The 13789-nt window shown below is 43.7% G+C and overlaps 1 pseudogene; it reads left to right on the top strand.

The window, feature by feature from the left end:
* The first annotated feature begins 1121 nt into the window (after positions 1–1121).
* On the top strand, positions 1122–3841 carry LOC147881715 (phosphatidylinositol N-acetylglucosaminyltransferase subunit C pseudogene; annotated as a pseudogene).
* Positions 3842–13789: the final 9948 nt, after the last annotated feature.

The following is a 13789-nucleotide window of genomic DNA, read 5'->3' as shown; positions in this document are numbered from 1 at the left end:
GTTCTAAAGAGTTAATCATAACATTCCCGTGGGTCCACTTGAGTGCCTTTAATTTATGGATTTAGGGAAGTTAATCATACATGAATGCTCATAGTAAATTAGGAAAGTTACAAGTCTCCTTATTCATAACCTATGAATTGATGGAAGTCAATTATATATAAGGGCCTGTGCACACCAAGGAGTGCTCGCCCATCATTTGAACACAATTTACTTACATGAGACTCCAAACGCTGCCTACTTTCGCCTCTGCTTGGGCAGGGGCTTGCCATTTCTGCAACAACGAATGAGGTATCAAGGGTGGGGCTAGTCAACACATGCTATTGCACAGGGGCAATTTCATGCGAATATGTATGCCCAAGTTGTGGGCAGCCCTGTATGTGAAGCTTACGTGCCTTAGGTTGTTTTTAGCTGCCAACAGCTAGGGAATGGGATTCGCGGTGTGTATCGGGCTCAATCATACGCCAATGCTCACAGTGAACTAAGACTTCTTATGAATAAAGTCATGATCACCTATGGATTGATGGAAGTCAATTATATATAAATTGTTCATAGGGTTGTTTCCATGGGTCAAGTGCGACGCTCGTTCATGCCACCTTGAGCCCTATGGGGCTGCCTAACTTGCATCTGCAATCAGGCCACATGCTCCTTTTTAAAAATGGCACACCGGACAAGTGGGGGAAGTGGTTAGATAATCTGCCCCATGCAACTAGCACGGATCCCAATGCTTTGGTCACCTGGGCGGTCGAATGGATCCAATGAAATTGGATGGACTCATTCACGTGCCAATGCGCTCAAGGCCATCACCACCACACATGGCTCGCGCACCCAGATGCCCATAGTGAATGTGGACATGAGATGTAATGGTTGAAACGTTTTTGTTTTTTGGGGGTGACCAAGATGGAGTCCTGAGCTGCCTCTAGCGTAACTCACTACTGGCGGGTCGAGACGCACTTGGGAGATGGTTGAAATGTTGATGTGATGTGTTGGTCACGAGCAAGATGAAAGTAAAGGCTTGTAAGGTCTACCGCAAAAAGGTCGGAGCTCAAGTCTCTAGAAAATATATAAAATGCCAGAGAATAGATACACCGAAGTTTGTCGAGAGGCACTTTGGTGAGGAGACGATGATAACATTCAATTTGCACAAACTTCTCAGAAGCTTCCTTCACAGTTCACTCTGCTTCCTCTGAGCTCTCTCTCTGATGATGATGATGAAGATGATGATGATGATCCAGCCATGGACAATATACCTATCTTAGAAGCATCTATTCCTACTTCACTCTGCTTCCTCTGAGCTCTCTCTCTCTCTCATGATGATGATGATTATCCAGCCATGGAAGATAACCAAGCAATCTCTGCACAGCATCCACTCCATATCTTAGAAGCATTTAATCCTACCTCACTTTGCTTCCTCTGAGCTCTCTATCTTTGATCATTTTGATCATGATCCAGCCATGGAAGATCAGCAAGCTATCTCTGCATAGCAGCCACTACATCCCTTAGAAGCATCCTTCCTACTTCACTCTGCTTCCTCTCAGCTCTCTCTCTGATCATGATGATCATGATCCAGCCATTGAAGATAACCAAGCAATCTCTGCATCGCATCCGTTACATACCTTTCATTGCCTCCCATCCCTTTCCAGATGCAGACGGCAGGCATCGTCTTTGAGCTTTGGTCGCAGCGCCAGGACAAGAACCTTACGGTAGAGCAGCAATCCGCGCCTCATCTCCATTTGGGTCTTTGAGATTTGACATCTTCGATTCGGAAGAGACGCAGGGAGAGAGCTTCATCTATCGAATGGCGCACCCAGCTCTCGACCTGGCGAGCTCGACAATCTCCCAGCTTGCAAAGCGGTTCCCAGCGCCCAAGATTCACAGTGAACCAATTCTAGGCTCCCCTCTGCCAAGAACATATCCGAGCGTTCTTGGCAGCTAACCTTCTTCATAGATCGTTGGCTCGTTCTCTGCCCTTCCCTTCTGATACATAGCATCGTCTGCCCTTCTCCTTCTTTGTGGTGTGCCTGTTCCCACCCTGCAGCTGTGACAGGCTCTGATCTTCGGAATTGTGATTTCGCATACATGATTTTATAGCCGACCCCTGTGTTATCGGTAGGCTATATGTTCGGGGAAGAGTCTGCGAGGAGGTTGGTGGACAGGATTTGCAAAGTCGTAACCTCCAATCTGGCACTTGATGGAAACAGATAGCGAGTTTGATAGCAGGGTCAATCATGATCCGTGATCTTACGCCCGGCACGGACGTATACTTTGATCTCCTTTATGCAAATCTCTTCGAATTTCACATTAACAGAAATAAGGGAAAGGGTGAGATTTCGGATTTGGATCGGCTGATTCTCCTGCAGCTAGAGCAAATTGATGAACCAGCTAGCTCGGCTGCGTTGTTAGCAGACTCATGTGTTTTTGGGTTTCAGCCGAAGAAGACAAGCGCAGATGGAAAAGGAAAAAGCGAGGGCGATCCTTTCCTCCAAGGCAAGGAATGGATTTGCCAGTGGTTATGAGATCGAGGAAGCAGAAGAGCGTTCCGTGAACGGAAGGATCAGTATTGGGCTAAGGCTGGAGGACGTTTGCAAGCTGGGCAATTATGTAAACGGAGAGAGTGACCTGTATACCGATGGTAAACCATATTTTGGAGAGGGGAAGAAGGCCCAGGAACGTGGAATCATCACAAAGGCTAAAGAAAATGGGATAAGTGTGCATGGTGAAATTGGGCAAGTGAAAGAATGCGTACAGGAGGAGGAGCAAAATAAGTGGCTGAGGTCAACCGAAATCTCACTTCCAGATGAGAAAAACAACGCTGAGCAGGATGTAGAGTCAGATGAACTCCACATTTCACAAGAGGCACGGAAGTGGCAGAAAGTGGTGTACGGAGGAATGCAGCCTGGATTTGAGGACAATCATACTGATTCATCATTTTTGGAGGCGATGGTGATGAATGCTAATGTGGTGAAGCGTGACACGTGGACTGCCGTGCGTGATTCAGTGGCGATATCCCAGTATGTTTGTGTAGTTGCAATGGTAGCTGCTGTTTGGACATATTCCTTGAATGGGGTTCTTGATGCGGCACTTCTACTTATTCTTGACACAGTCCTGCTGCTTTTTGGATTTGTTGTCCTACTTCTGACCACTGGCAGCATATCTTTAGCTGTTTTGTATCAGTATGCTCTATACTTCACCTATTTTGTTAGCGGTCTGTATGTGTTGGCGCCGATCTTTCAAACCCTTACCAGGTCAATCAGCTCCGATTCTATATGGGCCCTGACAGTCTGCCTTCTCACAGTCCATCTATTTTTCCATGATTACATTGACTCATCCATCAGGCCACCTCCAGCCGCAATAACTTCCACTTCAATAAGGTCAGCCAAAACTAATGACCTGCCAGGGAAGTTGGCAGTCAAGAAACCTGCAACTTTAAGTGGAAACGTCTCTCTCAATGCCTCAATCGTTGCCTCAGTTTTGATTGCATCTAGATTGCCCTCTGGTCTTCTAGTGTTTGCACTGATGCTGTTCTCTTCAGAGTTTTTCCTTTTGTTTCCTTTAGTAACTCACTGCATAAAGCAGTACTCGGTGAAATTGCATTTGTGGTTCTCATGGATGCTCATAGTGGTTACCATGGGCCTGATTTTCCCACTCAGCCGACTTGCATTTGTTCTGTTCGTGGCAGTGGTGGTGTTTATAATGCTGGTGTGCCCATACTGGCTCATCAGAATTCAAGAATATAAGTTCGAGATCAATGGGCCATGGGATGAGGCCAAATTATGCTTTGATCTTGATTGAGTGATTAATGATATACAAGGCTCAAGAAGTCATGAGCTCATTAAAAGTAGCTATTCTACAAGTGTCTCCTCTTCACTCTCGTGTTTATTTTCTTTTTATGTTTTTAATGGTGCAAAGCTAAACATCATTTCTTCTCTGTACTTTTGAATGTGGGGCTTTCCTTTAGAATTGTGGACTGGGCTTTCTTTGATTTATATGCCGTGGGCATCACCAAAATTAATTGCTGATGTCTTTAAGGGTGGCATTTGATGGCCCTAATATTTTACTACCTGAGTGGCATACTAGGCTAGCGCAAAGTCAATCGTGTTGGCAAAAGTACTTAACCAAGGAACGCCATCGATAATCGCATACACGTGTTGCATAACAGAGACATAAGTATCCGAAAGAAATAATTTTATCTCGGTACATTTGCAAAACATTTCATCGCCAATTTTTAATGTGCGAGCTCTTTACCTCACAGTTTTAAATAAAGAGGCTTACAGAGTTTTCTGGGAAGTGGCAGTTCTGTATATAATTTTATTAATATAATGTGCTTCTATCTCTACGCCTGCATACATTTGCACAGCTTGTTTTCCTGAAAGTGCCACTTCGACAATGTGTCAAGAGTAGGGGTTGTGTGTGTTTACAATGCTAACTTTGGGGTTAAAGCTGAGCCTTTATTGATCATCTCTCTGTGGTAGCGGATGTGCATGGAATGTGTTCATTTTGGAATCTGATGGCAGGATTGTCCTGATTGAGTGTTGTTTTCAACATTTTAGCCCTGTTGAAGACGTACTAATGATTATTCATGTGAATAAAGATTCAGCACATGTTTTAGTGGCGTATTCCTTTTGATAGAATGAGACATTGTATTATTTGAGGTACTTTTATAAGAAGAATGGAGAGCTTTGCAAATGGATTTTGATCTTGTGAGATTATCATGAGATTCAATTGTTTTTCTTTTCCATGATAATTTGAATATGTTTGGTAGATTTTAGAATTTCTTATAGAAATATGCACACATCTGACAGGGTTTCAGTATATTGCTAGCATTTGACTGTCTAGACCATGATCAGAGAGACAGGCAGTTTGTAAGAGTTTTGTGCATACTATCAATTGTTGACCAAAAATACATTAGACCTGCTTTTTTCCCTATTTGACACTGGTGCTCTCTGTGAAATTTCTTATAGAAATATGCACACATCTGACAGGGTTTCAGTATATTGCTAGGATTTTACCGTCTAGCATGGGACTGTGACCAGAGAGACAGGCAGTTTTTAAGAGTTTTGTGCGTTCTGTTAATTTTTGACCAAAAATACAATAGACCTGCTTTTTTTTCAGTTTGACACTAGTGCTCTCTGTGAGATGGTAGCATATGGGCTCTGGATTAATTTCTAATTGTTGTGGTACACAATGACAAAAGTCCCCATCTTCCCACCACGGTATCTTTACATGCAAGGACTTGTTGGAGAGCTACTTAGGAAGAGGTAATGGTTTTAAATTATTTTTGCTGGAATTAGTATGATTGTCAGGTCATTGCCATGGATAGTTGCAGTGCTTCTCTGTTGGACCTGGAGCACTGCTGGAGGCGAAATTGCAGTGCAGCCCATAGAATGTTGCCAACTGAGTCAGTAGGGGAAAGACACGATAGAAGAAGAAAATGAAGCGATATCACAGGCTGAGCTGTTGTCTGTAAGGGAAACGGGTCAGCTTTGCCGGACAGGTGAATTAGGATCACAGAAATAGCTTTGAACATGGTGTTGCTTCTTCCAGAATGGGCAGCTTTTAAAGCGTATGTTCTGGAATATAATGGCCTTACCCTTGAAATGGAATCCTTGCTGTGTAGAATCGATATACCCTTGGTGTGTACTGAGCACCATAGAAGACCCACCAATCTGGAAGTAGAGGATCAATTTCCACAAGACAGAGAAACCCAAGTAATGGAATTGAATTTTCTAGTGGGTGAGATTGATTTGTACCTAGTAACAGCCTAGCTCAAGGAGGCTCAAAAGGCTAAAACTATAGCTAAGCAGCAAGGAAAGGATTAGGAAAGAGATTATATGGGAAGATAGTTACACTTGTGTACATGACTTTACCAGGAATGTCATACTCTAGCAACTTCAGGGTCTGAATTTGGAAACCAAGGAGAAAGTTAAATCCTAAAATCAAAGTTCCCAACTCAGTTGTGAGCTATTCATTGAGTATCACATCTCGTCAATCATGACTTATAACCAAGGACAATCATGAACAAATTTCATAGAGTTAATAGCTCGAGTGGAGGGGCTTTGTAGGAGGCACATTCATAAGGCAGAGGGTATGAGGCTGCTGGAGTATCGAGCTAATGAGGTACTCAAGCAAAGAGAGGTGGTTGGTCCTAGTCCAACGAGCTTTGAAATCTCTTGTATGGTGCAAAGATCAAAGGTTGGGTCTAATGACCGGTTCCGCATGGATGGACATGCGTGCCTTGGGTTTATGGGTGGTATCAACCTACAGCTGTGCACACCCATGAGAAAGGAGTATCTAGCACCTCAATTGAATATGCCGTTAATAATGATGAAGATGCATCGTGAGGTATTGTGGAGGTCGTGGGTAGCTCTGGCCTTGACTCTAGTGAATAGAGGGACGATTTATGGGCTTCACCGTTGTGCCACCAATAACGGGACTTTGGAGCTACTAACACACAAGCCTTACAATAACGGGACTTACAAGCCTTTGGAGCTACTAACACACCATATGTGTGTAGAAACCTTGAAAGTGATGCTTCATGACTTCTCACTCAATTGCTCCATTGCAAGAAGAAAGAGTTTGACTTGTGAACCCCTTTTTTCCACTTCCTCTCTTCTTTTTTAAGACTCTATTTCTCACAATAACTCAATAGCACACAGCTTCCAAGGAGGATATCTTGAGCTACATGAATTGAAATCTTGAACTTTTTGAACTTAAACAGATCTCCTCTAGAAAGAAGACCTGCAACCTCAACAAAGGAAGCATTATGCATTGCATAGGCAAGGTCTTACAAGAGGAACGCTCATTCGAAAGGAGGCCTCAATTTTGATACGAGGAGAGGGAGAGAGAGAGGGAGAGAGCACACAAAGTAGCCCATTGTATAGTAATATTAAAATAGATTATACTCATCTTTTCTTAGGGTTAGGGTTTGACCTTGATCCTTTTAGGGTCTTCTTACATCATTCTCAACACAGAGATGTACCATGCAAAATTGAGGATTAACTATCAAGAGCCTTATGCAATTGTTGATGGTTTATTTTTTGTCCCTCTATGAATACTTGTACTCACATGTTACCCACTTGGGAGAGAAAGCGTGTTGTGCACGGGAAGAAACACATGCTTCAAGGTATCATTCACTTCATCCTATTAGGGAAGTGAGTAAGCATGTGAAGATATATGCAAGCTAGCAAGCTTGGATTAACATGCCTACACAATTAATTACTCAAGAACTACTGGAAAAGACAGATACAAGATGCTGGAATGATATTGCAGTAAGGGGCAAACATAGCCTGTAATTTCCACAAGACCTAGAAACCCAAGTAATGGAATTGAATTTTATAGTGGTGGGATTGATTTGTTCCTAGTAATAGCCCAGTTCAAGGAGGCTCAAAGGGCTAAAACATAGCTAAGGAGCAAGGAAACTTTATAAAGATGATTAGGCAGGAGATGTTTTGGAAGTAGAGGATCAATTTCCACAAGACATTGAAACTTAAAGTAATAGAATTTAATTTTCTAGTGGGTGATATTGATTTGTTCCTAGTAATAGCCCAGCTCTCAAGGAGACAACCCAGCTCTCAAGGAGACTCAAAGGGATAAAACTGTAGCTAAGTAGCAAGGAAACTTTACAAAGGATTAGGAAGGAGGTTATTAGGACGTAGAGGATCAATTTCCACAAGATGTAGAAACCCAAGTAATGGAAGATATTATACACTTGAGTACATAACTTTACCAGGAATGTCACACTCTAGCAAGTTTAGGGTTTGAATTTGGATACCAAAGAGAGAGTCTGTATTGCTTGTGAAAGTTAAATCTTAAAATCCAAGTTCCCAACTCAGTTGTGAGCTATTCATTGAGTATCACATCTTGTCAATCATGACTTTCCTTAAAATAACCAAGGACAATCATGAACAAATTACTCTAAAAGCTAGGGGATAGGAAATGGTTGGAGTAGGTGGGACCCATAGAGTTAATAGCTCGGGTGTCTCGGGTGGAGGGGCTTTGTAGGAGGAACATTCATGAGACATAGGGATATGAGGCTGCTGGAGTATCAAGCTAATGAGGTACTCAAGCAAAGAGAGGCAGTTGGTCCTAGTCCAAACATCTTTAAAATCTCTTGTATGGCACAAGGATTAAAGGTTGGGTCTAATGACTAGTTGCTCGGATGAACATGCATTCCTTGGTTTTATGTGTGGTATCAACTTACAACTGTACACACTCATGAGAAAGGAGTGCATTCCTTGGTTTTATGGGTGGTATCAACTTACAACTGTACACACTCATGAGAAAGGAGTATATACCACCTCAATTGAAGGAGCAGCTTGTGATGATGAAGATGCATCCTGAGGTATTGTGGAGGTTTTGTGGGTAGCTCGGCCTTGACTCTAGTGAATGGAGGGATGATTTGTGGTCTGGACCGCCGTGCCACCAATAATGGAACTTACAACCCTTTGGCGCTACGAACACACCACGCTTGTGTAGAAACCTTGAAAGTGATTGTTGAGGATTTCTCCCTCAATTACTGCATTGCAAGAAGAGGAGAGAGTTTGACTTGTGAACCCCTTTTTTCCTCTTCCTCTCTTCTTTCTTAAGAATCTCTCTTGCAAACTATTTCTCATGAAAAAACCTCACAATAACTCAATAGCACATAGCTTCCAAGGAGGATATCTTTAGCTACATGAATTGAGATCTTGAGCTTTTCAAACTTAAACAGATCTCCACTAGAAAGAAGGCATGCAACCTCAACAAAGGAAGGATTATGCATTTAATAGGCAAGACCTTACAAGAGGAACACTCATTCAAAAAGAGACCTCATTTTTGATACCACGAGTGTTCCTAGTAACAAAACCAGCTCAAGGAGGCTCAAAGGGCTAAAACTATAGCTAAGCAGCAAGACCAAATGCAAATCTTGTCTTCAAATGAAAATTCAAGACTCCAAATTCATTAGCACGCATCAATACAATCTCTCTAATAAAATAAGCACCTCACGCAAAGATAAGGCAAGTTGCGACATCTCATCCACATAAATAGAAAGACAACTTGTGCCATCAAAGGAATTAAAAGTGCTTGCATGTGTGTATGTGTGTTGGTAGCCTGAAAAATCATGCACAGTGAGACAGGCTCATATACGGCAATTTTTGTGTTCTAAATGTAAATGAGGGCTTGGTTCCCAATCTGGAGTACTGCGGGTGCGTTGGGTTTTCCACACAAACTGTGCTGCAAGGTGCAAGGGAGCTTCAAGGCCATCTTATAGGAGAATTCTCTTGAAAACCCTAATGCACTTGCAATACTATAGTGTTGAAACCATGCTTTCATCATCATTTCAAATGTTGAAATTGTCATACATGAGCATGTCTCACTATGCATGAATAATTAAGAAAAAAACCTCTTAAAAATCTTGATACCTCACATAATCCCCTTGCCTTCATTGCCTTGCTATTGTGGTTGACCCCTACCCCAATACACTATATATCGGAGCAGTTGACCGCTTCAACACTCATAATGAATGCTCTCTCTCTCTCTCATTACTTATGACTCAATTTTGGTGTAATTTACACCAACACGCTAAGTATAGAAGCCATGGACTACAATCGTGCAGAATGAAAAGTGCTTACAACTCTCGCTTTTCTCTATGCAAAAATGAGCAGGAAAGCTATCCAAAACTACCGCCAGTAGAATCCTACTATACCACTGGTATAATTACATGTACCGGTTCTTCAACACAACTTACCATCAGTTTTTCTAAAAATACCACCAACGTGGACTAAAATCACTAGTTTCATGTTGCGTACCACCGGTATATTGTCTTCTATTGCCATTATATTTACTTGGTTAGTGGATTTTCTAGGTTACCACCCAACATGGTCACGTTATATTCGTGAATTTTGGGAATGAAATTGATGTTCATGAATAATAGGTTGAGGCAAACATGAAAACGTTAATAAAATCCCTAGGGAAATCAACTCACGAAGTACCATCGAACCCTCAATCTACATCATGGTCTCTGTGATTGGGAAAGCATGCAGCCTAACATGATAAATGTTGATGCTTTCATGCTTTGGGATTGCTCGAAGGATATCTTTGGGAAGGAGTTGAGCCTCTAAATAACTCACATTTATGCCTAAAATGATGGGCTCTTGCTTGGCTTGTTATTGTTGGCTTGGTTTGAGCAGCTCAATCTTAGGGGTCGCAGCTCGCTCAGACTCAGAATCAAAATCCTAGATGCTGATGTGAGCGGCGAGTGGAAAGGATTATTAAGCCATCAAGTTGTGTGGAGGAGACAATTGAGCTGCTACTGGGCCAAGGGGGCTTGTCCCTTGGTGCCCATTGAATGGGGCTCGATCGATGAGATGTTGGTTGATGAGCAGGAGTCGTAGCTCAAACATGGTTCTTGTGAGCCTGTATCCACATTTCAATCTTCTAACTCATGCATGGTGATAGCTTGCTAGGGTGCTTGTCGAGGATTCTCAAGGGCCTACTCAGCCACTTCTAAATGTCATCAAGCACTATGATTGGAGTTTCTTGAGTTCGGAATGAGTCTTGCTCTACATTAATGCAATGACATCTAGAGGTGAAAACTATCATGCAACCACAGCTTCCAACTGCTTCCACTTCTTGTTTTGAGCCTTGCATCTACCCCTGCATTTAGACAATTTAGTTTGAAGATTTGATAAGGGGTGTCACAAGTTGAGTGTTGCGCATTAAAAATGTTGTCTTGAGCTTGTATGTGATCAAGCCCCTCAGCGATATTAGTAGTTTGAAGCTCAACCTTAGACTCACTTTGCCTCTGGCTTGGACATTCTCGATCTTGTTGTATGGGGGAATCCCCTATTGAGAAATGTGGTATAGAACTATCATGGCCTATTTTGTCAAATCATCCCAAACTTTCGACAATTGATGGTGTCAAGCACCCTCCCCGCAAAAGAATATGTGCGATGGATTCGAAGTGGTCATGGGCCAGCTCTATCATTGCAATCTTGTGGACATTCTACTCCACTATGTTCTTCTACATGAGAAAGTCATAGTCCTAGTCGAAGCACATTGTGTAGTTGTAAACGGCCAATTTGTAGGAGCCATCACTATGAAAAAAGTGATGCAAGCTAGATTGTTGTGGCTGATGCTACAACGAGATGCCAGGAGGTTCATGCACTGATGTAATGTATGCCAGAGATTGGGGTAGCCAATGCCCATGCAACCGATCTTGCCATTGGAGCTGTTCCAGAAATGGGGTCTAGACTTCATGGGGCCATTCAAGCCAATAGCGGCGATAAGGACCCAAAATCACTATGTGCTAGCCACAACAGATTACTGTACCAAGTGGGTAGAGGCCCGGGTATTGCGGGACAACAATCCAAATTTGACAGCCAAGTATTTATGCAAGGATGTGTTCTTCAAATTTGGTTGCCCAATTGAGTTAGTCAGTGACCAAGGAAAACATTTCATGAACAAATTGATCAAGAGAATGACGTCGTTCTACATGGCAATCCATAAGGAGTCATCTACCTACTACTCACAAGGCAATGGACAGGCAGAATCCATGAATAAAATGTTCAAACAAATCACGATACTGTTGATCAGTGTTCACCGAATGGGTTGGGATGAGAAGGTGTTGGCAGCGTTGTGGGCATACCGCATATCATTCAAAGTAGATATAGGGTTGACACCATTCAAACTGGCATTCAGTATGGAGGCCATTACTCCACTTGAGTACATTGTGCCCAACTTCCACATTGTGGTTGCGGATTGGCTCCATCCACAGGATTCCATGGAGTATCGTCTAGATGTGTTAGAGCAGTTGGAAGAATCCGGTATCTAGAGTTACTATCTGATCTAGGCTCATAGCAAAGAGTGGATTTGACAGCCAATAAGAAATTTTTACGATCAATTGGTGCTGGTTTTCAATAGTCAGATGGACAAAATGCCATGCAAACTGAAGATGAGATGGTCTGGCCCATTCTGGATCTATCAAAGGCTGGGGTCGCTAGATCTCATCTGTTAGATCAAAATTTTTGCAGAATGGTAATCTTCAAACTGGCCGCAATAGCTGCCCGAATTCAATATATGCCACGTGGCTCGCTCGCCATGCCTTTGACGGCCAGGAAAGGGAGAGGGTCCACCTTTCTCAGCAGGCTGCCCGCCCGCTGGCCATGGGGTTTGGAAAGGTGTCCCCCTGAGCCCCTCCCTTTCCCTATGCCTTGATGAATACGCATCCATGTCCTTCTATCTGGTGGATTCACAGGGACACGTGTTAGCACTTCTAGTGCATGGGTTTCCGTTGTGTCACTACCATCATAAAGCGACGTCGGATTGAGTGTCCTTTTCCAGTGAAGAAGGAAGTGCTAATCTTCTTGATCGAGATCTGAGCAGCTCCTCGATTTGCTGAATCCAAGTGTTTATGACGGGATGATCGTAATTTTAATGATACCCATTCCTTGGGTCGACTTGTCCTTGCTGCCATGCAGATTCCCTCAACCGGATGTGAGCGTGCGCTAATTTCTATCATTTGCATTCTCTTTCACTAGCTTGACTTCGTCCCTCGCACACTCTTTGCAGCTCTCTCGCTTCCGCTGTCTGTTCTCCAAGCTCTTCATCTTGCTAGCATGGGGATGGTTGCTGCTCAGTTACTCCCTCTCACACCCATCTCTTGTCTGGCAGACATTGACGGAAATATGTGGCTTCAATTGTTGCGCGTCAGAGCTATAGCAGTATCGACTGGACTCGGATTGTAGTCCAGCCTTTGGCACTTCAGCTTCCCCGGTAGCTCGCAGAGGGAGATCAGGTTCATTTTTTGGGAGACCAGTGGACGCTCACTGCAGAGCGTATCTATGACACGTTGTTCTTGCCAATGGACGGAGAGAGTCAATTGCATGGCACCTTCAGCCAGGCCACTGTGGAAGAATTCAGGAAAGGCACTCGGGTGAGTATCGACTGAACACTGGCTAGAGTCGGTGTTCCTGTACGCTAGAACTTATATGGATTCGTTGTTTGCGAACGCATGGGCTAATTGCCCTGGAAAATTAACAACCAATGGCTTGGGCAAGGGCGCATAAACTAGAGAGGCTGCATGCCAAGGCGCAGTGGGTGGCGAAAGAATGGCAAGTGAATACAAAAATGGCCAAGTCCTCTCCCTTATGCTTTCAATCTCGAGGACTGATCTAGTGACACAATGCATACATTCGAGAGTTGGTCCCAGGTGGCCCTCGAGAAAGAGGTGAGGAGACACCCTCCGCTAGAGGTGGGAAGCGGAAGTGTAAGGAGGAAGGAGCAGTACTGTTGTAGAGACCACGCCAAATCGACCTGCTCCTGTGCCACTATTGAATTGTGGAATCCTCCTGTGTCCACATCCACCACAACGAGACCTCTTCCTACTACGGCTACAATAGTGGTCATGGCAAAGCCCAGCCCGTTGGTGAGTGCGACATCAATGACTTCGGCTACTGTGAGTACTTCTCTCGGGTTTGGTTCAAGCTTTATTCGGTACCCCAAGCACGGTGCCGGCAACGAGACTGCAGTTGAAGGAAGGGTTGACTATCTACATCTCAGGAAGTCTGTTCGAATCCTTTTGTGTCAGCCATTTTGACAACGATTGAAGTCACGATGACGGTTCTGCCATGGAGGTAGCCACAATTGGATCCTCATCCTGCCCAGTTGGAGGCTTGGGCGCGTTCCTTAATGGACATGGCGAGCCAGTGGTCAGCTAACCGGGAAGCTCAGCCAAGGTAGTGGACTTGCAGCCTTAAGTCGCCACACAACAGATGGAAAACGCCACAATGCGGATCCAAGAAGATCGGATGCGACC

The sequence above is a fragment of the Dipteris shenzhenensis genome, chromosome 30 (genome assembly GCF_047967505.1).
Source record: "Dipteris shenzhenensis isolate YYH24624 ecotype China chromosome 30, Dip_SZ_1.0, whole genome shotgun sequence".
NCBI classification, from domain to species: domain Eukaryota; kingdom Viridiplantae; phylum Streptophyta; class Polypodiopsida; order Gleicheniales; family Dipteridaceae; genus Dipteris; species Dipteris shenzhenensis.
Note: the sequence above shows the minus strand (reverse complement) of the source record. Positions and strands in the feature narration are given on the sequence as shown.